Source organism: Hyaena hyaena, unplaced genomic scaffold, assembly GCF_003009895.1.
Source record: "Hyaena hyaena isolate Hyena2069 unplaced genomic scaffold, ASM300989v1 scaffold_283, whole genome shotgun sequence".
In the NCBI taxonomy this organism is placed as follows: Eukaryota; Metazoa; Chordata; class Mammalia; order Carnivora; family Hyaenidae; genus Hyaena; species Hyaena hyaena.
The window spans coordinates 298,363-321,957 of record NW_024080916.1 but is presented as its reverse complement, the minus strand read 5'-3'; the positions used below and the strand labels follow the sequence as shown (position 1 = coordinate 321,957).

General features: G+C 36.7%; 1 protein-coding gene across 1 annotated transcript in view; it reads left to right on the top strand.

Moving 5' to 3' along the window:
• The window catches only part of GULP1 (GULP PTB domain containing engulfment adaptor 1), a 277,575-nt gene extending 270,569 nt beyond the window's left edge, over window positions 1–7,006 (top strand). Inside the window, exon 16 of the transcript XR_005530887.1 lies at window positions 6,996–7,006. The gene's annotated coding sequence lies outside the window, so the exon portion shown is untranslated. The remainder of the gene's footprint in view (window positions 1–6,995) is intronic.
• The last annotated feature ends 16,589 nt before the right edge of the window (window positions 7,007–23,595 follow it).

Sequence of the window (23,595 nt, the reverse complement as noted above, 5' to 3'; positions counted from 1 at the left end):
GGAAGGACTCAACTATGAATCATTAAAAAGCAATGATTCTGGGATGCCTGGGTGGCTCAGTCAGTTAAGCATCTGACTCTGGATTTGGGCGTAAGTCATGATCTCATGGTAGGTGGGATCAAAGACCCACGTCGCACTCTGCACTGACAATGCGAAGCCTGCTTGGAAATCTCTCCCTCTCTCCCTGCACCTCTCTTGCTCTTGTGTTTTTATTTTTTCTCCTCTCTCTCTAAAAATAAATAAATAAACTTAAAAAAAAAAAAAGAAAGCAATGATTCTGGCAACTGAGGACAATAATACTTTGGGAAAATCCTAATGGGATTTTGGCTGGTCTTAGTTTCATGAAAAAATGTACAGGAGAAGGATTAGTGGGAAAAAACCAGAGCTTTCACCCCTGCAGCTGGTATTTAGGAAACAAATGATACTCATCAGTGTCTTCTACTATTACCCATTCTGAATTCTTGTCATAGCTGACAACTCTTTCCACATAAACATTCACTCTAGTGGGGAGAGCAAGGCGTTTATTATTCAGGAGACTAAGCCTCTGAGTACCATAATTTTTCTAGTTTATGGCTTCTATACTTGTTTGTTTATCATCAAAATTGAACAAGGGAATTACCAGAGTGCTCCAATAGATCACCTAGCCCCATGGTGTAACAGCAACCCTACCCCCACCTGATGGTGGAGGTCAGTTATTCTTGCCAGAACAGTGACTCCTTCCCATGCTTGAAGATCTCTTGTGCAAGGAACATGAAATAAGTGATGGCACAAATACCACAACGGTTAGTGGAACTCTTGCTATTTTTCTGGTAGAAGTACTCCTGCATCGGGAACCAAGACTTCTGAAGCCACAGAGTCAAAAATTGCAGGAACTAGAAGGACAGATTTCTCATGTAGGTTATTGGGAATGATTATAAGCAGGATCAGACTCCTTAGTTACAGTACCCTGGTTACAGTTTACCTGTCAGTGACACATCACTGATAATGGCCATTGACTAAAGGTATATATTGCATTATGAAGGATGACTCTCTCTGCTCACATAGAATCATCTCCAAATTGGTACTTTAGGTGCATTGTCAAAAGGACATCATGCTATCAAGAGCTCAGCTTTTGGATTATATGATATGTGATTGGACCAGTGGATCCCATGGATATGGCTCACCAAATCTTTTGTATTTAAAATAGGTACCTTGGGCTGATCTATGTTATTCAGGATTTCTTTGTCCACACACACACACACACACACAAAACTTTTTTAAGACCCAAAGTCTCATATGCAAGGAAAATAAAAACATCCTGAGAATATGTATCAATTTCAGTAAAGATAAATTGCTAGGCCTTTGTTGTGAAGTGCTCCGATATAATCAACTTGCCACCAAATATCACTTTTTCTCCTCAGATAATGGTGCATATTCAGGGAATTTAGGATGTTTTCTATTGTTGGAAGATTATTTGGCAATGGCAGTGGCTAGATCAGCCTTAGTGAATGAGACCCTAGGCTTTCGGACCTATGTATTGCCTCTGTCACTCTCACCATGCTACTTTGTTCTTGTACTCACTGTATTGAAGGCAAAAGCTGGCTATGTATGACAAGTTATTATGTATATCTCAGTGTTTACTGCTGCTTCTGTGCAGATACTCTCTGGTAGTTGTTAACATGCAAGGCAAACAACTTCACATGCTCCAGCCCATAGCACCACCCACATGCTGTAAATTCAGATATCCTTGTTCTTGATCTTCCAATCTTTCACTGGGTCTCTGGCCAACCAACCAATTTACTCACCACTGCCTATGAATCTGTTTATATTAGTCACTATAAGACATCCTCCCTTTGTAAAGTGGATAACTAAGTGCATTATCAAAGAACTGCACATTTGGAGGATTTTTTATCATGACCGTCTTGCTGGGCGGTAGAATGGAAAAACATGGACTCTCCAGATCAAAACATTTTCAGAGACCCGGTTAATCTGTTTTAGCACGGCAGCTCCAATTACAACTATTTTTTTGGTGCAATTTGTTGTAAGATATTGTCATCTCTCAGGATATTTCTGCTAAGGGTCAGACTGCTAAATTAAATAGGGATTGTATGGGACTGTCAATCTTACATCCATTGGGTTATTAAGAATAGAACTAATTAGGCATGTGAGTGGCTCAGTTAAGTGTTTGACTTCAGCTCATGTATGATCTCATGGTTTGTGATTTTTGAGTCCCGCATCAGGCTCTGCGGTAACAGCACGGAGTCTGCTTGCAATTCTCTCTCTTCTTCTCTCTCTCTCTGCCCCTCCCCACTCACTTCTCTGTCTCTCTCAAAATAAACAAATAAAACTTTAAAAAAAAGAACAGAACAACAGAACTAATTACTGCCATTCATATCTTCAATTCTCCTGGAATTTAATATTTATTGGTTTTTTTTTTCCCTAGAGAAAGGAGGGTATAGTTTAAATGGGTTTCACTTCATTTACCCCACTGAAATATCTCTGACTCCAAAGACCAAGGAATAAATTGAGGAATTTCATCTAATAATAAGTACATTCATTCAAATTATAAATTTATGTGCCAGAGAAATTACCAAAACTGTACCTGACTCATTGCAAGTTGAACTTTGGCCAGGAATTCATTTATAACCAAGCTCCAGACACTGTCAGCCTAACAGAATGTCTATGATGGTATCTTGTGTCCTGGTGTCTTAAAAATATTTCCCCTCCTCAGTATACAAGTACTCAAATAATTGACCATAGACCCTTTAGGAGAAAGTCTAGGCATATCATTACCATGTATAGTTGATGTGGTGTTGCAGGAAGGGTCCTAGTCCTGCACATTTGATCTCTCTTTCAGTCAGTGGGATCCAGCTCTGAAAACTTGCTCAATTCCCATATTTGACAAAGGCTTATGGAATTTTAGTGGGAAATATGGCCTCCATCTCCTAATTATCCAGTCTAGATTTTTTAATTATCATTTAAGTGAGAAAGATTATACATGTAGAAATATAAGATGAGTAATACTTTGCTTAGCTATTCACAGACCATATATCTATAGATTGAGTTACTCTTGTCTGAACATCTATATTGTCCATAAGGATGCTATATTCTGTTGACCATCTCCATAGTTTCTTAAAGGTCAAGGACCTCTGCTTGTCAGACCAAATTTGTTGCTTATTACAATAGTAGTAATACTTTTCTTCTGATGGTTAAATGTCTCCACTTAAACTCTATTTGGAATCTTTCCACCCCCATGGCTCTTCATAAGCCTAGTTGTATATCATCAGCCTAAAGAGTTCAAGCACTATTGATCTCAACAGTGCTGGTGCTTCTCTCTCCAGCACCTCCTTATCGCTTTGGTAAATGACGCACACTCTAGGTGATGTGGAGGGATGTGGCTGCTGGGTTTTCTAGCTTTATGTAGATTATCTACTCTAGCAATACTTTTCTGAGTCTTTTTTAAAAACTCTTTTCACCAACTTCCACAGAAGTGTTGTCATTTTCATTTAAAAAACCACCTCTTCAGCATGTTAGCACTGTCTTTCCAGTCTGTAAATTCCTGTAGCACAGAAGAATGCTCCCACATCAGCAAATTATCCCTCATTCAAATTTATGATTTCTTTCCTTGGATTCCCAAATGCTCTAGTTCCTGCTGATATATAGTTTATGAAGCATCTTCAGGTGTAGTTTCTTTCCTTCCATAGCAGGCTTAGAACTTCCTTTGTCAAATTATGTTGTGACTTTACTTTAGTTTTGGGTCTAGTGGTCCAGGGGATAGATGAGTGTAGATCCCAAGAAGGGGATATGTATTGTCTCACTGGTTTAAGACTCCCATGGCTTCTAGCTAGCTCAGAGCCTGGAGCCTGTTTCAGACTCTATATCTTCCTCTCTCTTTGACCCTCCCCTGCTCACGCTGTCTCTCTCTCAGAAATAAATAAAACATTAAACAAAAAGACTCCTATGGCTTCTAAAAGCAAAAGAAGAGTGCAGACCTTTAACAGGGAAGATTGGGACTTTTCTGTAGGCTTGGAGGGTTCAAGGTGACCTGATCACTCAAGTTTTTGGATGCATTTATCCACGTGCCCCATTCCATGTTTCAGATTCCCATTTCTTCCCAGTTAGAGTCCTGACTCAAATCTGGGCTTCCAGATTTGAGAATCCAAACTTTCCTGGAGCCAGCCTCCCCTTTACATTCTAAATCTTGTTCTCAGGATTTTTTTTTAATTTTTTGTTTTTTGTTCTTTTCCCCTCCAGAATGAGATGAGTTTCTTCACACTGTGCCAACACATTCTGGTTTTCTTCATAGTTTGTCTTAAATTGTTGACTAATCACCTTTAGCCAACTAATGTTTTCTTTCATTTTTTTTCCTAATCTATCTAATGCCCCATTAACAGATAGTTATTACATTCTCTAAACACTTAGATATCTACATTATTGTATCTAACAGTGCATTCTTTCCCAAGGCATCTGTTCCATTTGATCACTTTTATCAATTGTACTGCTCCTGTGTTCATGGCTAGGTCAGTATTCTACCCATTAGCAGTGATTGGTTCTAACTGTCAGTTTGCCAGAAGTGATCTTACTCCAAATTATCATGTTAGAGTTTGCCTTCTTGGATCACACCCTGTACTAACTGTTATAGGTCACTTTCTTGAGGAATTAGACTCTGTGTTGGAAATTTGCAATAACAGCATTTGTAAAGGAATGAGGGAAGTAGGATTAGGTAGAGAGAAAAATTGCAATGCAATATAAGTGCAACAAAGACCTCAGATAACCCCACAGGGAACTCTGTAGCTGGAATCGCCTTTCTGAAATATTTAAATAAATTTGAGAGAATTTTTACTTCCTGTTTAGATTTATCACTGGATATAACTTTCCTTGAGGATAAAGTGTAACCTTAAGGAGGCAGCTTCCATTAACAGAAAGCAATTCCTATGCTGTGACCCCTCTGGGAGCAACACTACCAACATCTGTGAGAGTGGCTGGTCCAAGCCCTATGGAGGTATCTGTGGGGCAGAAGCATAACCACCAGCATTAATCTCAAACACTACATGACAAAGATCCCTCTCTATGCTTGATTTGAATAAAAGAATTATCTCACATAAACTTTTAATGATATCCAATTATAATGTTTCAATGGCCAGCTGTGATAGGCAGGTTTTTTAAATGGCCCCTGAAATTTCCAACTTCTAGTGCACATGCCCAGTATAATCCCCTTCCCTTGATGTGGGCAAGACCAGCGAATATAATGGGGTATTGCTCCCCTGACTATGTTACTAATTCATTGACTTTGAGTTAATCAAAAGGAAGAGATTATCTTGGGTGAGTCTGGCATAGTCAGGTGAGCCCAATAAAAGAAAGCAATGCATCTGAGAGATACTCTCCTACTGACCAGTAAAAAGCAACAAACACCTATGCTGTCTGGGAGTCTGGGAATGGAAAGCTTTTCATTGCCAAGAGAGAATCTGGACAGACAGCAAGCAAGAAACCAAGGACATTAACCATACAACCACAAGGTAATAAATTCTCCCAACAATCTGAATAAGATTGAAAGAGGACCCTGAGTCTCAGACAAGATAGCAGTTCCAGCTAACACCTTGATTTCAGTCTTGTAAGACACTAAGCCATGCCTAGACTTCTGACCTACAGAAACTATGAGATAATAAGAGGATGTCTTTTTGAGCCACCAGGGTTGTGGTACTTTCTTACGCAACCCCTGATAACTAATAACTAACATTTAAGACATTCTACAACTCAACCTTGACTTATCTATCCAGTGGTATTTCTCAAGATAAACCAAAATGAAAGCATTATATCAGTATCTTCCAGCTTCCCTCAATTTGCCCCTAACCATATGGTTCTCATTTCTGCATGTCTTTGTTCCCACGATGTGTCTGTCCTCAGTCTGGAATTCTCTCCTTATTCACTCTGCTTATCTAATCCTATACATTCTTCAAGACCAAAGATCCACATCTTCTATACAGCATTTAATCTGTATTTTATCTTTTAAGATTCATATAGGTTCTAATTCATTATGTGCCAAATACATTCGAGTATCAAAATAAACCCAGTCTGCCTTCTACATTTATTTCAAAAGGTGACCAAAGTTGAGAGAGAGAAATATTCTGTGCCCTTCTTTGCCCTACTATCCCAAAGTAGATCTCAGTTCAACTTTGCCACTTTAAGGACGAGTTGACTATGGAACTGGATGGATATACTCTCTAGAACGGGCTCAAAGGAAGAATTGGCTTTGGGGAGCAGGAGGGGACTTACAGCTGATTCATTCTAAACTCCATCATATAGACCATGAAAGTGAAGCACAAAGAGTTTGGAGGCACAATGTCTCAGAGCTAAGTGAGAAGAGAGAACTAGTATCTCCTAGTTTCCAATTTAGTAAGTTTATAGCCAGAAATTAAAAAAAAAAAAAAACCTAGAGCTTAAAAATCTAGATCTCTGCTTGTCTAACTCATAATTACAGCTTGATCTATCATATGTGATGGTATAACATTATATTACAATAGGATATAATTATTAGAATACTATCACCCACAGTGGGCTCTAGGAATCTAAATCCTAAGTTGGAAAACTGGCTCTGTCACTGGTGGGTTGTGTGACAGGGAATTTATTTAAACTGCGTGTGCCTCAGTTTTATATGTAATATAGTCATGGTGAAACTTACTACCTCCTAGGGTATTTATCATGATAAAAATTGGTTCAATTACCTTCCAGTATTTTTATTTTTATTTCCTTAAAAAAACAAATAAGCATTTCTGCACTAAAAATTTCCCTGGAAATATATTGGAAGCATTGAACCACAGTTTTAGGCTGGAAGAGGAAGTTCTGTTCCTGATGTCTAAGTGACATAAGACCGACTTCAGTCCTCAAGCAGAGTAAACAGTAAAACAGAGCCAGACATTCACAGAATGGGAACAAATTAGAGTAACTGATAAACATGCTGGAGAGAGTGAGTGCCGGTTATGTCGACAGTTTGATTTTTATTCATAGTATTTTGGGAGGTGCTTCCCAATTGTCCCATGTAGTGCTTTAGAATCACTTTTAGACTTTTCCTTTTCAAGTAGGCTTCCATCTCTGAGTATTTTTTTTTTATTAAGTTAAATGTGAATTAAAGATAAATATAACTTGAGAGTCCTTAGCTATAACCCACTGATCCTCAATGTTCTACTCTTGACAATTCATTTCTTGGTCTAGAATTCATTTGGAGCAACTGGGTGGCTCAGTAGATTAAGGGACCAGCTCTTAATCTCAGTTCAGGCCATGTTCTCACTGTTGTGAGATTGAGCCCCTCATCAGGCTCTGTGCTGAGAGAGCTGAGCTTGCTTGGGATTCTTCCCTCCTTCTCTCTCTTCCCCTCCCCTGCTCTCTCTCTCTTTCAAAATAAACAAACACTTAAAAAAAGAATTCAGTTTTTAAAAGTAAAATAATTATGTTCTACAGACAAAAGAGCAATTCTCAGCACTAAATTTTAGTGAATATACTTGATCACTCTCTCAAAAAAAAAAAAGAGTTTTAAATAAGACAGAAAGAGGGAAAGATATGGGGGAAAAGGTATGACATATGAAGAAGAGACAAGGGGGCTTGTTGACAAACTCATCTAATATAAATTTGCAAACATTGAACAGTGATTCATGAGTCACTGTACTGAAGGTTTATAGTTTTAAAGTAGTCAAGTGCAATGTATCTAAAAATATTTAACTGAGAGATCAGTGTCATTGTAAACACATGGAATAAGATGAGCAGAAATTCTTCTGCTTGACTGTTGTTTTGTGTGTTGTGTCCAACAACCACAGTGGAACAGAGGATTTCTCAATGAAACTTGTAAACATTTTCTTTTTTTTTTACATTTATTAATTACTGATACAGAGAGAAACAAAGCATGAGCAGGGGAGGGGCAGAGAGAGAAGGAGACACAAAATCCGAAGCAGGCTCCAGGCTCTGAGCTGTCAGCACAGAGCCCCATGCGGGGCTCGAACCCATGAACCGTGATCATGACCTGAGCCGAGGTCAGACGTTTAACCACCTGAGCCACTTAGGCCCCTGAAACTTGTAAATATTTTCAATTTTGATTTGGATAGAAGTTATTGATATGCTTTGTACAGTTCGATAAAACTTGCTCTAGACAGTTCTGGATGGTTTAATAGATCGGACAGTACCAGATCAGCCATATTTACCTCGCAAAGAATCTAAGTCACTAATTTACAAAATGTCCTCAGTTTTCTGGGTCTGGAACAGGAGACAGGCTTCTGGTCTTAATTCCAAAATTAGTTTAATGTGACACTTTGGGAAAGTTACTGAATCTCTTCATACTTTCTTTTTTCTTTCTTTTCTTTTCTAATAGTTTATTTATTTTTGAGACAGAGAGATACAGAGCATGAGTGGGAAAGGGGCAGAGAGAGAGAGGGAGACACAGAATCCGAAATAGGCTCTAGACTCTGAGCTGTCAGCACAGAGCCTGATGCAGGGCTCGAACCCACAAACTGTGAGATCATGACTGAGCCTAAGTCGATGCTCCACCGACTGGGCCACCCAGAAGCCACTCTTTTTTCTTAAAAGGAGGATGATTGATCTTTGTTTATTTAGTTGAGAAGGTAATGATGAGTAGTAAATAGAATCATGAATGTTAAAGCACTGAACGTGTAAAGAACTATAAAATACAAGAAATTGGCTTTAGTTATGACAAAATCAAAAAGTTTTAAATAGAATATTTTGTTAATAAACACAGAGCTGATCTTAATGAATGCTAAGTATGTTTGCTTAGGGTAAAATAAAAATCTGTATGAAAACTTTAAAAATGAACAAAATAATATGTTTCATTCATTGGACCAAGAGAAATGACTTTGCTTTTTTGGTTGGGAGAAACAAAATATGCTTATTATCACAACAGTTCTTTAGACTTTTTGTGGTTATCTGAAATAACTAGAGAGTACCTTGCTTTCTTTCCAGCCGACTTTACACATTTAATCACTACCAATACATGCTGGCCTGCCGTGAAACTTGACATTCTCATATCAAAAGAGGAGATTTGAGAAGGAAAGAGAAAAGAAAAACAAGTCTCTAAATAATTTGTTGCATATAATATATGAAATGGCTGAGTTTTCTTTTCTTGGTCATTTCTCTCTGAATTTATAGATCAAAATGTGATGATAATTTTTTTTTTACAATGACAAATACAGTTTTTTCATTAGGACAATTTATTTTTCTCCCGTTTTCTTGTGTGACCTGGCCACAGAGTGAATCTGTCATTGAATTGTGCTGTTTCCACTTTGGCTTGTTCCCTGATGTGAAATGATACCATGCTTCCGTTGTTTCTGGATAAACTCAAGCACAAGCTAAACCTTGACATGTCTTGTGGCTTTGATCTAAGACTCCATCCATGGTTTATAAGCCTCAGAAAATGCTATTGTAAAATATCTGCAAACTGTCTATTTCTTATAAAACTTTTAAGTTTTATTGGAGTGAATCTGGTGATTTTCGTGCCTTAGTCAGTCTCTGCTTTTCCAGATGCCTGACACGAAAGGGATATAGGTTGCCTATCACATAAATGAAAAGCCTTTCACTAAAAAATTGATTTTTCCCTTACAACCTTTAATTTAGCGTTTTCTCTCCTGGAAGTAACTTCCCATAGACCTGTAGATTTTATCATTTTTGTCTGTTCCTTCCTACATCTCAACATATAGTTTGTATGTTCCAGTAGCTTAATAGCTTGATTTTTAAATCTAATTGATCAAAAAATTAACCAAATATACCTGCACGTTGAAATTTCATCAAATAACTTGTTTAATATTGTCTTTATTGATATTAAAGTTAAATAGGTTGAAACTAATTCCAAAAAGCAGATTTAATCAATTTCATGTAGGGGACGTTCCATTTTCTGAGATACATTTTGAAGGGAAAGACTTAACATGAATCGCCGTTCAATTCCATTTCCTTTCTGCTACTAGTCAATTCTTGGTGACATAATGGAGATCAAGTCAAATCCTAGGTGACGTGACATATCTCACCTGTCATTCATTCAGAAAGTCTTGTCTACTTGTGTGCTACCTACTTACCTCCACGCAAGTCACTCACTCTATGGTGCTAGTAATACTTGGTAGCTAGTTCTCATGTATCATTTACATCAAAATACATTCACATTTTTCTCATCTTGTCTTCACCCCACCTAATATACACATAAATACATGTAGGGCTATGTACTACTTGGGACAGCCTCTACCTTTTTTTCTTGTATTTCAGTGATGAATAAACAGATATATGAAGAGATTTTTGTTAATAGTACATGTAACAGTCCCTTAATCTTTCAGTAAAACCTAAGATTGAACAAAAGTCCTAAGCAATTTGGAGCATCTAGGTAGCTCAGTCAGTTTAGTGTTCGACTCTTGGTTTTAGCTCAGGTCATGATCTCACAGTGTCATGGGTTCTAGCCAGATCTCCATTCTGACAGTGCAGAACCTGCTTGGGATTCTGTCTCCCTCTCTCTCTGCCCCTCCCCCACTCACGCTATCTCTGTCTCTCTCAAAATAAACAAATAAACTTATAAAAAGTTCTAAGCAATTAAAATATTAGGAAGTATTTTTGAAAATACTCCTTGTGACCTATTCATTTTCCCCTCTTTCTTGCTAAGAGAGCTCTGATTTTTGTTCAAGCAACATACCCAACTAAATTTACTTCCTAATGCTCTTTTGCTAGGATTATAAGACATTTATGGCCAAGTCTTTATTATTCCTTGATATAAAGGGAAAGCCTGGGATAATCTTCTTGTCTTTCCCCTTCTCCATCTTGGAATACAGCATGATGCCCAGGCATGCAATAGCCAGTTTGCACTACATGAATTAAAGTGAGATACTAAAGAAGACAGAAAAAACATATCAAACCTCTTTAATGAGATGGCATCCTCCGCATACCAATACTGAGCTTCTCACCTCTGAATTTCTTGCCATGGAAAGAAAAAATAGTTAAGCAGTAGATTCAAGTTTCTGAGGCATAGAACCAAACATACTTCTAAATAACAAAAATGTATATTAAAAGAAAACCATGTAAACAGTGAGGTCTTAAAGTGACAGCTCTATAACTTGAATTTCTGTCTTTTCATATTTCATTATTTGAATTTACCTGCCTAGAAGGGAAATAAGAAAATCTTCTTTCTCAGTTAGCAGAGCTCCTGGCAAGCAAGTTTAAGAACACAAATGATAAATTAAATTTCTTTCTTTTTTAAATATTATTTCATAATATAAATATAAAATATAAGATATATTTAAATAAAATATTTATATACTTATATAAAATATAAGAGACTAAACAAACTATGTAAAACAGCTGCTTACTAAGCATTTATATGCACTTGCATTTCTGTGTTGGGTTTACTTCGAATGTGGACCTTCTTAACAAAGCTAACTGAAATTGTCCAGTGAAAAGTGTCACATTTTTTTGAAAACCAATGCTGAGTGGTTACATTTTATTTTTTATTTTTTTTAAAGTTTTTATTTATTTCTAGGAGACAGAGAGAGACAGTGTGAGCAGGGGAGGGTCAGAGACAGGGAGTCACAGACTGAAACAGGCTCCAGGCTCTGAGCTGGCAGTCAGCACAGAGCCCAATGCGGGGCTCGAACCCACGAACCGCGAGATCATGACCTAAGCGAAAGTCGGATGCTTAACCGACTAAGCCACCCAGGCGCCCCATGAGTGGTTACATTTTAGAGGTCAACCAAGAATCATGTAAAGTTTCCTTTGTATTTGAAATGTAAATATTTTTCTCTTTGATTAAAAATAAAATTCCCGTAGGGGCACCTGAGTGGATCAATCAGTGAAGCGTCTGACTCTCGGTTTTGACCGAGGTCATGATCTCTGGGTTTGGTGAGTTTGAACCCTGCTTCGGTCTGCGTGCTGATGGCACATCGCCTGCTTGGGATTCTCTCTCTCCTCCACTCCCTCTGCCCCTCCACTACTAGTGCTGTCTCTGTCTCTCTCAAAATAACTAAACTTAAAACAATTTTTTAAAAACTCCTGTAACTGTTGAACCGTTAAAAACTTCAAAGGAGTAAATGAATTTACAGGGAAAAAAGTTAGCTATTTGGCACAAATTTTGTAATTTTATAAATTCTATTTCTTCTTATTAACATGGGTTTACTGTCTCTTAGATAAAATTAGATTAGAATGGATTTTGGATGAAAATGGATTCATAATGTGATGAATGTATTTATCCCCCAGATGATTCTTTTCTTTAGAGAAATTAGAAAGTCTTTGTCTATAACCATACATTAATTTTCCAGGTTAGTCCCAATTTCAATAAGACTTCGGAGTCATGCACTGTGATTTATTTTTTTAATCAGTATACTTTGTTCTAAAACTCTCCTTGTGGGCTGTGTTATTTTTGAAATAAAATATAATCTCTCTCAAGTTTTATTCTTTTCTTTTCACTTAATAAAACAAATAATTTTGAAGTTTTGCTCCTCCATATCGTAAATTTTATTTTGAGGCTGCATTTGAATTTTTCTCTTTGTCTGGAAATTTCGCTCTCCTCTCTTTCACAGTATTTACTTTTTTTGCTGAAGACTTCCACACTCTCATCCACAATCTCTCTCTAGCACTCAATGCTTTCTAAAACATAGTGCCAAATTATGTCCCTTCTTCAATTCCTGTGTAAGACAAGGCTGGACCTTTAGGAAGGTAAATTGGATTATTTGTAATCATTCATTGTTGAGGTGACTGAGTCCATAATTTTCATGAAGCTCCTTAAGTAACATAGTTCTTAAAGGCTATTAAGGATTTGGTTTTAAAAAAAAAAGAAGTTAGCATCCTTTGGGATTTATGTGATCAGGACAGAGATCTTCTGGATTCATTGCCAGATAATGGAGCTAAGGCTCATGGAGGGTAAGACACATCTCTATGTTGTACCCACATTTCTTGTGGAAACATCACAAATCACTTAGAACTGATTGGTACCTCAAGGCATCATCATACTAGTTATAGTCTTGATGTTTATAGATGTCATAGGGCTCTGTGGGAATACTTGTGTTGAGTCTGACCAAAGTTCTGTGGCACAGACAAGTATCACTTTTGCTAAGCCATTGATGAGGAGTTAGGGATTCATTAGTGCAGGTAGGATGATCAAGTCTGATAACCTCCAGAGGCATGTAGCTGTGTGTTCCAAGCTGGAGTGGAGGCTAGACAGGCAGTAAAAGCAGACTCAAGCTCAATTCAAGCCAAATATCACAACAATGTCCCTCGAAGGAGTCTTTTACTCAGTCCCACATTTGACATTTTTTCTTGGCTGCAATTTCTATACTTTCTTAGGTACCATGACTAGGGTTGAGTACACGGGCTTCTCTTTCCTCTTTTTCAGATTCTTGTTGATATACTGTTCCCCATCTTCTTTGTACCTCCAATACAATTTACCACATATATATATATGAAATTCTATATATATATGGCATATATATATATATGCATAATATACCATATATATTATATGGTGTGTGTATATATATGTATATTCCCCATCTTCTTTGTACCTCCAATGCAATTTACCATATATATATGGTATATATATATATATATGGCTAATATATATATATTATATGGTGTGTATATATATATATATAATGCTCTTTCGTCATTTACAAAAACACTTTCCAGTTCCCTGAGGACACAAAGAAGCTCAATCACAAAACTTCTCAGTCAATGCAGACTAATTATAATCCATATTCTGATTTTTATAGTTAGTTAGATACATAGATATATACACATGTGTATTTCTATATATAATACATTACCATGTTATAAATGTAAAATAGGTGATCATTTTTGTTTTGCATCATTTAAGCTAGGTAATTCACATTGCGTCTTAACTATAACAGAAAAGAAAAGGTGGGGGTGGAGTCATTTATCTTAGGGACATGTAGAGACATCCATTTTGGACACTTGAAATTCTATAGCAAAGAAGCCTGAAAATACTCTTGATATAGGAAATCCCCAAGCTCTAGCCTACTGCTGCAGAATAATCCAGAAACCTGGGGAAATATGAGGAAAAAAGAATGAATACTGCAGAGACACCCAATGTTTCTTTTGTGGTTGACATCACAGAACAACAGCAACAAGAGACATGGTACATGACCAATGGTGAAGACACCCAAAAGCCCCAAACTGGGACATTTACCCATCCTCTGACTTTATGAAATTCAGGATTTAAATGTCTCTCATTCCCCAAGTTTCCACAGCGTAATCCTCATAATTGGAACTCATGATCTGGCAGTTGGTTTCCCTTCTGTTTGCAGATGAGTTACTCCATCCCTGACCTCAGGGATGTGAACAATTCTGTAAGAGAGAACACTGTGAATGGTCCAAAGTCATTGCTAACCAACATTTCAATCAAGTGTTAGGTGCCCTCAGCCAAAGGCAGAGTAATGGAAGAAAGGGCCTCCAAAGAGGTCAGTCTGAGGAATCTAAGGGAACTGAGAATTCATTCTCTGAGGCAACTGCTGGGGAAGGGATGCCTGGGGTGTGGGGTCCTTGAATGATGCCCTTTTATACCACTCTCCACAGCTTGTGACATCTGGGTAGAGGAAAGCAGGGTGTGGATGAAAAATGTTAAAGGAAATATAAGATGCTCTTTTTCTTTTTGATGTTTTAGATGCTTTCCCTGAGAGCACTGCTCTGTTGAAAGCCAGACCAGGCCAATGAACCGGAGGTTAAACTTTGCTGTTTCTTTGTTCTTTGTGTCTCATGAGGTGAAATTTTCTTGAAACCTGGCATGGACTCTGGCTTATAAGGCCTTCTCTGACCAGAGGGATTTGCTATAAATGAAAAGTGGTGTAGAGAGTTTAGGGTTGAGCACAGTGGGTTGATATTCCTTTCACCGTCCTTTGTGTAACTTCTGGCCTGGAAAGCCCCCGGAGCAAGGGCCGGGATGTGAAGGGAATGGACTCTGCAAAGAACCAAATGCACTGCTATTCTTTTTGACTTTCTGTGGGCATCAGGGGCTGGCAGCCAAACTCCTGGAGGCTCGGAAAGAGAAATATTTTCATAAAGCTCTGTTTCTCCTTATTCTGTCTCAAAAAGTAAAATGGAAAAGAAAGAAAAAGAAAAGAGAGAAAGTCCAACATTCAGACTGAAAACTTTTTCTCGGCCTCAAAGTGGAGAGAGTGAAGAAAGAAAGTCACAAGTCCGCATTCATTCCATTCCTGAATCTTTATAATACTGTTGAGAGCAAGCACAAATGGATCTTAAAGGTCTCATACTTTTGCAGGCTGATGTTGACATAAAGGCAGCCAATTCTGATAGTTTTACAAATGGCTCTTGGCCAAGATTCCTACTCAAATTCCCGAGGCGCCGTTCTAGACCCGGGGAGTCAACGGCAGATTGGGCAGGGGATTGTGGAATAAGACAAGCAGAGACTTCTCGGCTTCCAGACCCCAGTTCTGCTGTAGAACTTTAGGAAAGGCCAGAATAAGCCCTTCATACCAGTGTATTACATTATATTTAGTTTCCACTGGAGTTAATTTCTATATATATAATGCTGTGTATAAGATTTAATCTATGCAGTGTGGGCAAATATCTTACTGAAAAGTATATAATTGAAGATTAGATAATTGACATTTTAAAAACTCTAATTAGGAATCCATACACCAGCAAGAGTTAACAGAAAGGAGCTTTAAATAATTATATTTTAATCTGCCTTCAGCAGTTGATTTTTTTTTTTTTTTGTAAGAGTTGGTAGAAATCCATTTGGATGGACTAGCAATAACAGACAGGCAGCTCAGCCTTTGTGCGAATAGAAACAAGAATCTGGTGGGTGATACCCTAGGCTGAGAATTTTGCTTGGTCTTATGCAAAGCCACATACAGATGATTCTGCCTTGACTCTGATTAGAAGATTAGCAAAATCCTGTCCTGAAAAAATGCTGAATATTCCTCAAAGAACTTTTCATGCAAGGCACTTACTGGAATGTCTAAACCTCAGAACTCACTGAGTTTATAGAGCATATTTTATGACTGCTTTGTACTTCCTTGTAGACAAATGTATGCATGGCAGAATTTGGTCAAAAATTGTTTTCATGATATCTTATCATTTGCAATTTATGAGGCCAGAGCAGAGATATAAACGGAGGCCCACATACCATAATTTTAAATATTTAGAGTTATAAATCATGTTGACAAGCTTTTAAGTAAATTATTTTCTTTCCTTCTACCTTGACAATGCTGTAACACTCTTGATTGATACAAGCTAAGAAGAATTTAATAAATTAACTAACTTGCACCTAAATAAGTCTATTGTTTGAATCTATAATATATGACTTAATTTAGACATAGGAGAGTTTGTGTAAATATTTTAGTCTTAACCAAAATTTCTACATAAAGTTTTCAGTAACCAAGTATAACATGCTTTTAGAAAATGGGATAATGTAATGCCCATTATTTTAGAATATTTTTTAAAAAAATTTTAATGTTTTATTTATTTCTGAGAGAGAGAGACAGCATGAGCAGGGGAGGGTCAGAAAGAGAGGGAGACACAGAATCTGAATCAGGCTCCAGGCTCTGAGCTAGCTGTCAGCACAGAGCCTGAGGCGGGGCTCGAACCATGAACCGTGAGATCATGACCTGAGCAGAAGTCGGCCGCCCAACCGACTGAGCCACCCAGGCGCCCTGGAATATTATTTTTAATGAAATTATGCAAACTTATATAATTTATTTAGAGACTAAATACGCAATGCGAATAATAAGTAACAACTTTTTAATATAAATAATTAAATGTATGTTTGTAACTTATACTGTACATAGCACAAAAGTTTGTTTTACATAAATTGAAGTTTCCAGGCATTTAAAACTTCTTTGTTGTGTTAGTGTTTATTTCACAATTGTTTAAATTTGCTAATTTATTTCTTAATTTTGCTTAAAACATGTTTGGGACAATTTGCAAATTGACACAAAAATTCTTTCTAATATTGTTAAAAACAAAGTTTCAGTTTTAAAACATTTAAAACCAATTTAAATTGTTTATTTACATCTTTTTAAAAAATATTTGTGTCACTTGAACTTACTTCCTGCAGTTTAAGTTTTTTTTTTCATTACATGAGATAACCGTGCAAGTTGCAAATGCAAATATAAAAAAGTAAAATCTTCAGGAATAAACTTCATAATTACTTTGATTAGCCCCCTAATACTCATTCTGAACTTTGAACTTGAAAAACTGTATGAGAATAAATGTATATTACTTTAAGCCACTAAATTTGTTACAGTCACAATAGGGAATTAATACAAGAATTAAGGGAAAAGGGCTGAATTCTTCCGTAACCTGGATATAAAGGAGGGCTTTTTGGCTATGAATCTCATGTTAATGTCCACACTTAGTCCCTGAAATTTTTGAAAAGTTACTTCACATGGCAAAAGGGAATTTCCAGATGTGATTAAGGTAAGAACTTTCAAGTAGATAGATTTTCCTGGATTATATGAGTAGACTCACATTAATCGCATAAATTCTTTTTTTTTTTTAATTTTTAAATGTTTTATTTATTTCTAGGAGAGAGAGAGAGAGAGACAGCGTGAGCAGGGGAGGGTCAGAGAGAGAAGGAGTCATAGACTCTGAAACAGGCTCCAGGCTCTGAGCTAGCAGTCAGCACAGAGCCCGACGCGGGGCTCGAACCCACGAACCGCGAGATCATGACCTAAGCGAAAGTCGGACGCTTAACCGACTAAGCCACCCAGGCGCCCCTCGCATAAATTCTTAAAAGCAGAGAACCTTTCCCAATTAGATCAGAAGGAGATATGACAATAGAAGAAGGTATGACAGGAATTATACCTGATATTCTGGCTTTTCATATGGAGGAAGGAACCATTGTCAAGGAATATGAGCAGCCTGCAGAAGCTGGGAAAGGAATAGAGCCTACAGAAAGTAATGCTGTCCTGTTGACACCATGATTTTAATCTATGCTTGCCCCTGACTTACAGGACCATATATAGTAAATTTATACTATGGTAATTTTTAATAGCATCAATAGAAAACATATGCAACTCATAATCCAGATGAAATGAAAGATTGACACATTTGACTACATAAGGATTTTAAAAACTAAGCTTGCTTCATATAGCCATCAAATTCAATAAACATATTAAAAATTGGAAGGACACATTTTAATATGTATCAGACATAAAGGGTCAAGATCCTTTACATATAACAAATTCTTACAAGCTAAGAAAAACAATACAAAAGCCCAGTTATAAAAGTAGACAAGAGACATGAACCAAGAAGTATTATAATTAGATAAAATCCTAGTCATCAAAGCGGGCAAAGAATTCACAAAAAAAGATATAACAAAGACCCTTAAACATAATAAGAGAAAGCTAAATTAAAACTACATTGAGAGAAAAGTTTCTGCCTCCAGGAAATTAGAATAGACATACTTTACCAAATTTGTCTTACTAAGTACAACTAAATGCTCTGGATAGCATATATAAAACAAATATATAACTCAGAAAGTTTGAAAGAAGAAGGTTGTCTAGACCCAAGGAAGGACACAGTGGTGAATTCCTTTCATTTTGTTTTTGGCTAATGTATCCCAGACTTGGAGCTGAAGAAGCTGGTAAACAGGAAAAACAAATGTACACACACACACACACAGCCCCAACAAAAGCCTCCTTTCTACACCCAAAGTACCAGGAAAGGTATAGCCTGGTGAAATAGCTGCTCTACTCCATGCAAACATCACAGAAAAACCAGAAGCATGGCTTATTTTCTTTAAAACAATAAATGTTGAAAGGGGAGCCTAAACTTCCACCCACAACAGCTGAGCCTAAACCTTCCATCTACCACCTGCTGCAATGAAGCACCCCAACCCTTCTGTTGGAATGGTGCAGAGGCCTAGTAGGGAGAAAAGATGTCCATTACCACTGGATTTAAAGAGTCCCCTGATCTTACCATGGTGTTTGTGGAACCCAAACTATTTGAGAACCTGGACTTTGACCTTCACCTTGCAGTAGTGAGGGCCCCCCACCACTCTCCACTAAGGTAATGTCAGAGGAAGCCTATTGGAAGTCAGGACTTTTACCACTGCCCACTAGAAATGAGGCCACACTCCTCTGTGGTCTCAGCAGAGGCTATATGAAGAGGAGTGATGGGGCACCCCTCTCTATTATAGTCATTGGAGGTATCAGTGGAGGCCTTGTTGGGACCCAGAGCCCCTACGATTGCTCAGCAATAATCAGGAGCATCTGACTCAGGTATCAACAGAGCTGGAGTGGAGAAGCTAGAGTTGTACTCTAACAACGGTAACAAGGCAGCACCATCCATCTGCCTGCTAGAACCATGTCAGCGGAAGCTGGCTAGAACACAAGGTCTAGAGTCTCATAACATAATACCCAAACTTTCCAGCTTGCAACCAAAAACCACTTGTCATACTAAGAGCCAAGAAGATCTTAACCTGAATAAAAGACAAACTGAGACAGCAGAGATAGTAAAATTATTGGACAGACATTCTAAAAAGGCTATCACAAGAATGCTTCAGTGAACAGTCATAAAGGCACTTGAAGCAATCAAAACATAGAAAGTTTTAGCACAGAAATTCAGTCTTTAGAGAACACTCCCTCCAGCAACAGCAGAAAACACATTCTTTTCCAGAAGAAGTTATTCCTAGATAGGCCATATCCATGGCCATAAAATAATCTTCATCAAATTCAAAAGAATTACTATCACACAAGTTGTTTACCAGCTGCAATGGACTCAAAGCAGAAAACAGCAATAGATAAATAAGAGGAAAAGATCCAAACACGTGGAAACTGAACAACACGCTTCTAAATAATCCTTTTGCTAAACACAAAATCTAATAACATTGGGAAAAAACAACACACACTGACTGAATGGAAGTGAAAATACCACACATCAAAATTTGTGGGACATAGCAAAGCACTATCTACATTAGAAAAAAGAAAAGTCTTAAATCAATAATCTAAGTCCCCACCTCAAGAACCCAGAAAATAACAAAATGAACCCAAATGAAGGCAGAAAGAAGAAAATTATAAAGATAGTAAGAATAAAATAGAAAGCATACATACAAGAAAACAATAAATAAAGCTGACCATATTTGCATATGACATGATAGTCGAAGTAAAAAATATGAAGGAACATATAAAAATATACCCACGACTTACAAGTTTAGTGTATTCACAAGATACAAGGCAAACATGCAAAAATTAATGGCATTTCTAAGTGCTAGCAATTAACAAGTGGACATCAAAATTAAAATTTCAATACATTTGCAACTGCCCAAAAAATGATATACTGAGGTATATACCAACAAAACATACATAGGATATGGGTACTGAAAACTGGAAGTCTCTGATGAAAGAAAACAAAGCAAATCTAGATGAATGGAGAGACATATTTTGTTTATGGACTGGAAGATTCAACATAGCAAATAAAGATATCAATTCTCCCCAAAATGATAAATGGGTTTAATTTAAGTAAAATTCCATGAGGCGACAGTTTAGCATCCAACTTCAGCTCAGGTCATGATCTCACAGTTTGTGAGTTCAAGCCCCACATCGGGCTCTGGGCTGACAGCTCAGAGCCTGAAGCCTGCTTCAGATTCTTAGTCATCCTCTCTCTCTGCCCCTTCCCCACTCAAGCTCTGTCTCTGTCTCTCTCTCAAAAATAAACATTTAAAATTTTTAAAAATAATTTAATCAAGATTCCCAAAAGACATTTTTGTAGATATAGCCATTCTATATAGTGTGATAGAATACCGAGCCAAGAAAGAGACCCACACTAATATGCACATCTGATTTTGGACACACATGAAAAAGCAATTCAATTAAGGAAAGGGCCTTTTCACCAAATAGCACTGGAGCATTTATACATCTATATGCACAAATAAAAAAAAGAAAAGAAACTTGGCCATCATCCTCTAAGGGCAAAAACTAACTCGTTCTTCATTTCTTCCCTTTCTCCCTCCTTTCCTTTCTTCCTTCCTTGTTTCCTTTTTTTCTCCCTCCTTTTCTTCCTCCATTCCATTTCTCACACCCTTTTCTCTTCCCTTCCTCCTGTATCCTTTCTCCTTCTTTGATTTATTGTTTATTTTTTCTTTCATCTCTTATTTTCCTGATTACCTGCCAAACTATTTGGAGACACGTATAAAGTTAGATATAATGCAAAATAAGTGTGTTAGGGATAGAAAACAATATAAATTAAGCAATAAGATTAAATTATGTTTGTCACTTCTTTAAGTGTTGATACCTACAATACCATTGAAGAATGTCTCAAATTTCTGTGTATAAGAAGAAAAGCCATATTAAAGCACATAGTTTTTATTATTAAAAAACTAAAATATATCTTAGTGTGTGCAAAGACTTTTCCACTGAAATTAAGCTTAGCAGATATTTTTGCATTGGTTTGGGTTTGAAAAATATATAATTGAATAGATAGACTCTATTTTTTTTTAAAGAATTTTTGGAAGGAGCTATTCTCTAGACAATGATGCATTTTGTCACTAACATTAATGCTAACATTTATCATTAAGATATTTTAAAATCATCCCTAGATTCTTCATGTCTTTAGCCTCAGCTGTGTGGAATGCACTGTACTGAGAATACATTCAAGTAGACTGCAGCTGCCTTGGCAATAACTTTGCAATTCCCAGTTATCAGTGAACTTTCCAAGTATTTTCTATTCACAGTGCTGTGAGAAGCTTATTGAAAATGACCTTCCAAATTCTCCACTTTTAGAGTCCTGCTGTATAGTCTTACACACAAAGGGTGGTCTGAAAACTGGCAGCAGCCATCATACAAACTTAATAAAATTGCAGAGTCCTGAGTCCCACCATAGACTGAGTTCTTCACAATCTACATTTTTACAAGATCCCCAGGTGATTCTTAGGCGCATTCAGGTTTTTTACACATGTGTGAAGCTTATTATAATTAGGGGCAGACTCACTTGTTACCAGGCTGGTACTAGGAGATTTCTACTTGCCTACGCTATTAGGACAAAGCCAAGCATTGTCTTATGCAAACCTGTATCCAAGAGTGAAGACAACTTTTCCAGCACAGACATCATATATAACTTTGTAATGAATTAAAAGTTATTTTTGGAGATAAAAGACAACTTGGAATTGTATCTATTATTATTATTTAATTATACAAATCTACCTGTCAATTTTCTACATTTAGAATGAAGTTAGAGTTTCAGAAAATTATATGAAAAAGGCCACATACTACTCCCAATTTTTTTTTTTTTTTTTTGCCATTCTGTTTCATTTATTTCTTTCCTCCGGTGCTTTTGCTTGAGTACATTAAATCAAGCATTACATATTTTGCCTGTAAACATTTCAACCTGCATTTAGCAAATATGGGTATTTTTTCTTAGCCATAATATCTTTATCACATATAAACATCATAAACATTTCTTAAGATCATTTATACACTAATCTATGTTCAATTTTCCTCAACCATCTAAAGAAAAATAATAATTCAAATAGCGTCCTTATTCAACATTTGGTTGTTATATTTCTCTATGCCGCAAGGAGAGTGTTTTATCACTAACATTGGTGCTGCCATTTATCACTGACATACTTTAAAGTCTTTCCTGGGTCATTCATCCCTTTTGCCTTTACTATGTGGAAATACTTTGAAGTTTGACTTTCTTTGGCCATATCAGAAAGCAAATTTAGCTTAGCGTTCTTTTTAAAAAAATTTTTTAATGTTTATTTAGTTTTGAGAATGAGAGAGAGAGAGAAACAGAGCATGACTGGAGAGATGTAGAAAGAGCGCACACAGAATCCAAAGCAGGCTCCAGGCTCTGGGCTGTCAGCACAGAGCCTGACGCGGGGCTTGAACTCACAGACCACCAGATCATGACCTGAGCCACCCAGGTGCCCCAAATGTAGCTTAGCATTCTAATCATCATTTTAGAGTATAGAATAGTAGACAAGTACTACACTTTTAGTGATGCCAGAGGCAGGCTTAAAAAATAGCATTGCCCGATGCTATGAAATCTATGGTCTTATCCAATATCTCATCTCCAGTTTTTCTCATGATTCTTGGTACAAAGAGGAGAAAGAGGTCCTACTTTTAGAGTAACAAAGTCCTATTTTTATTCACAATTATTTGCTGGGTAGTCTCAGAAGGTACCCAACCTCGATTTTGATCATTTACTCATTTGAATAATGAGTTAATTATGAAGGATACAGTCAATGAGTTAATTTTATAGAAACAATAAGTATTATAATATACATAATATAATATCATGTAAGTATTAGAACTGCCTTCATTTTAATTGGAAATCCAACATTTTGTGATATATTTTTGTTTTTGTGGGATGATATGTTAAGGATTCATGATTATAAAAACCCACTGGTTCATTTAAAAGTCATGTATTAAACCTATATATATAAAATATATATCATATATACTTTATATATATATTCATATATATATATATCCTGATATTCAATCTTAAGGAATTGTGGTACATGCTATAAGTTTTCAATTTTGCAGCTGTGTTTATTGAGTTAACTTTGGACTATCTTGGCAAAAATAAATTACTTCCAGGAAGTCCATCACTAGAGATTTTAAGTTTTAATAAAGCTGCTAGTACTGGATTTCTCAAATAGTCCAATTA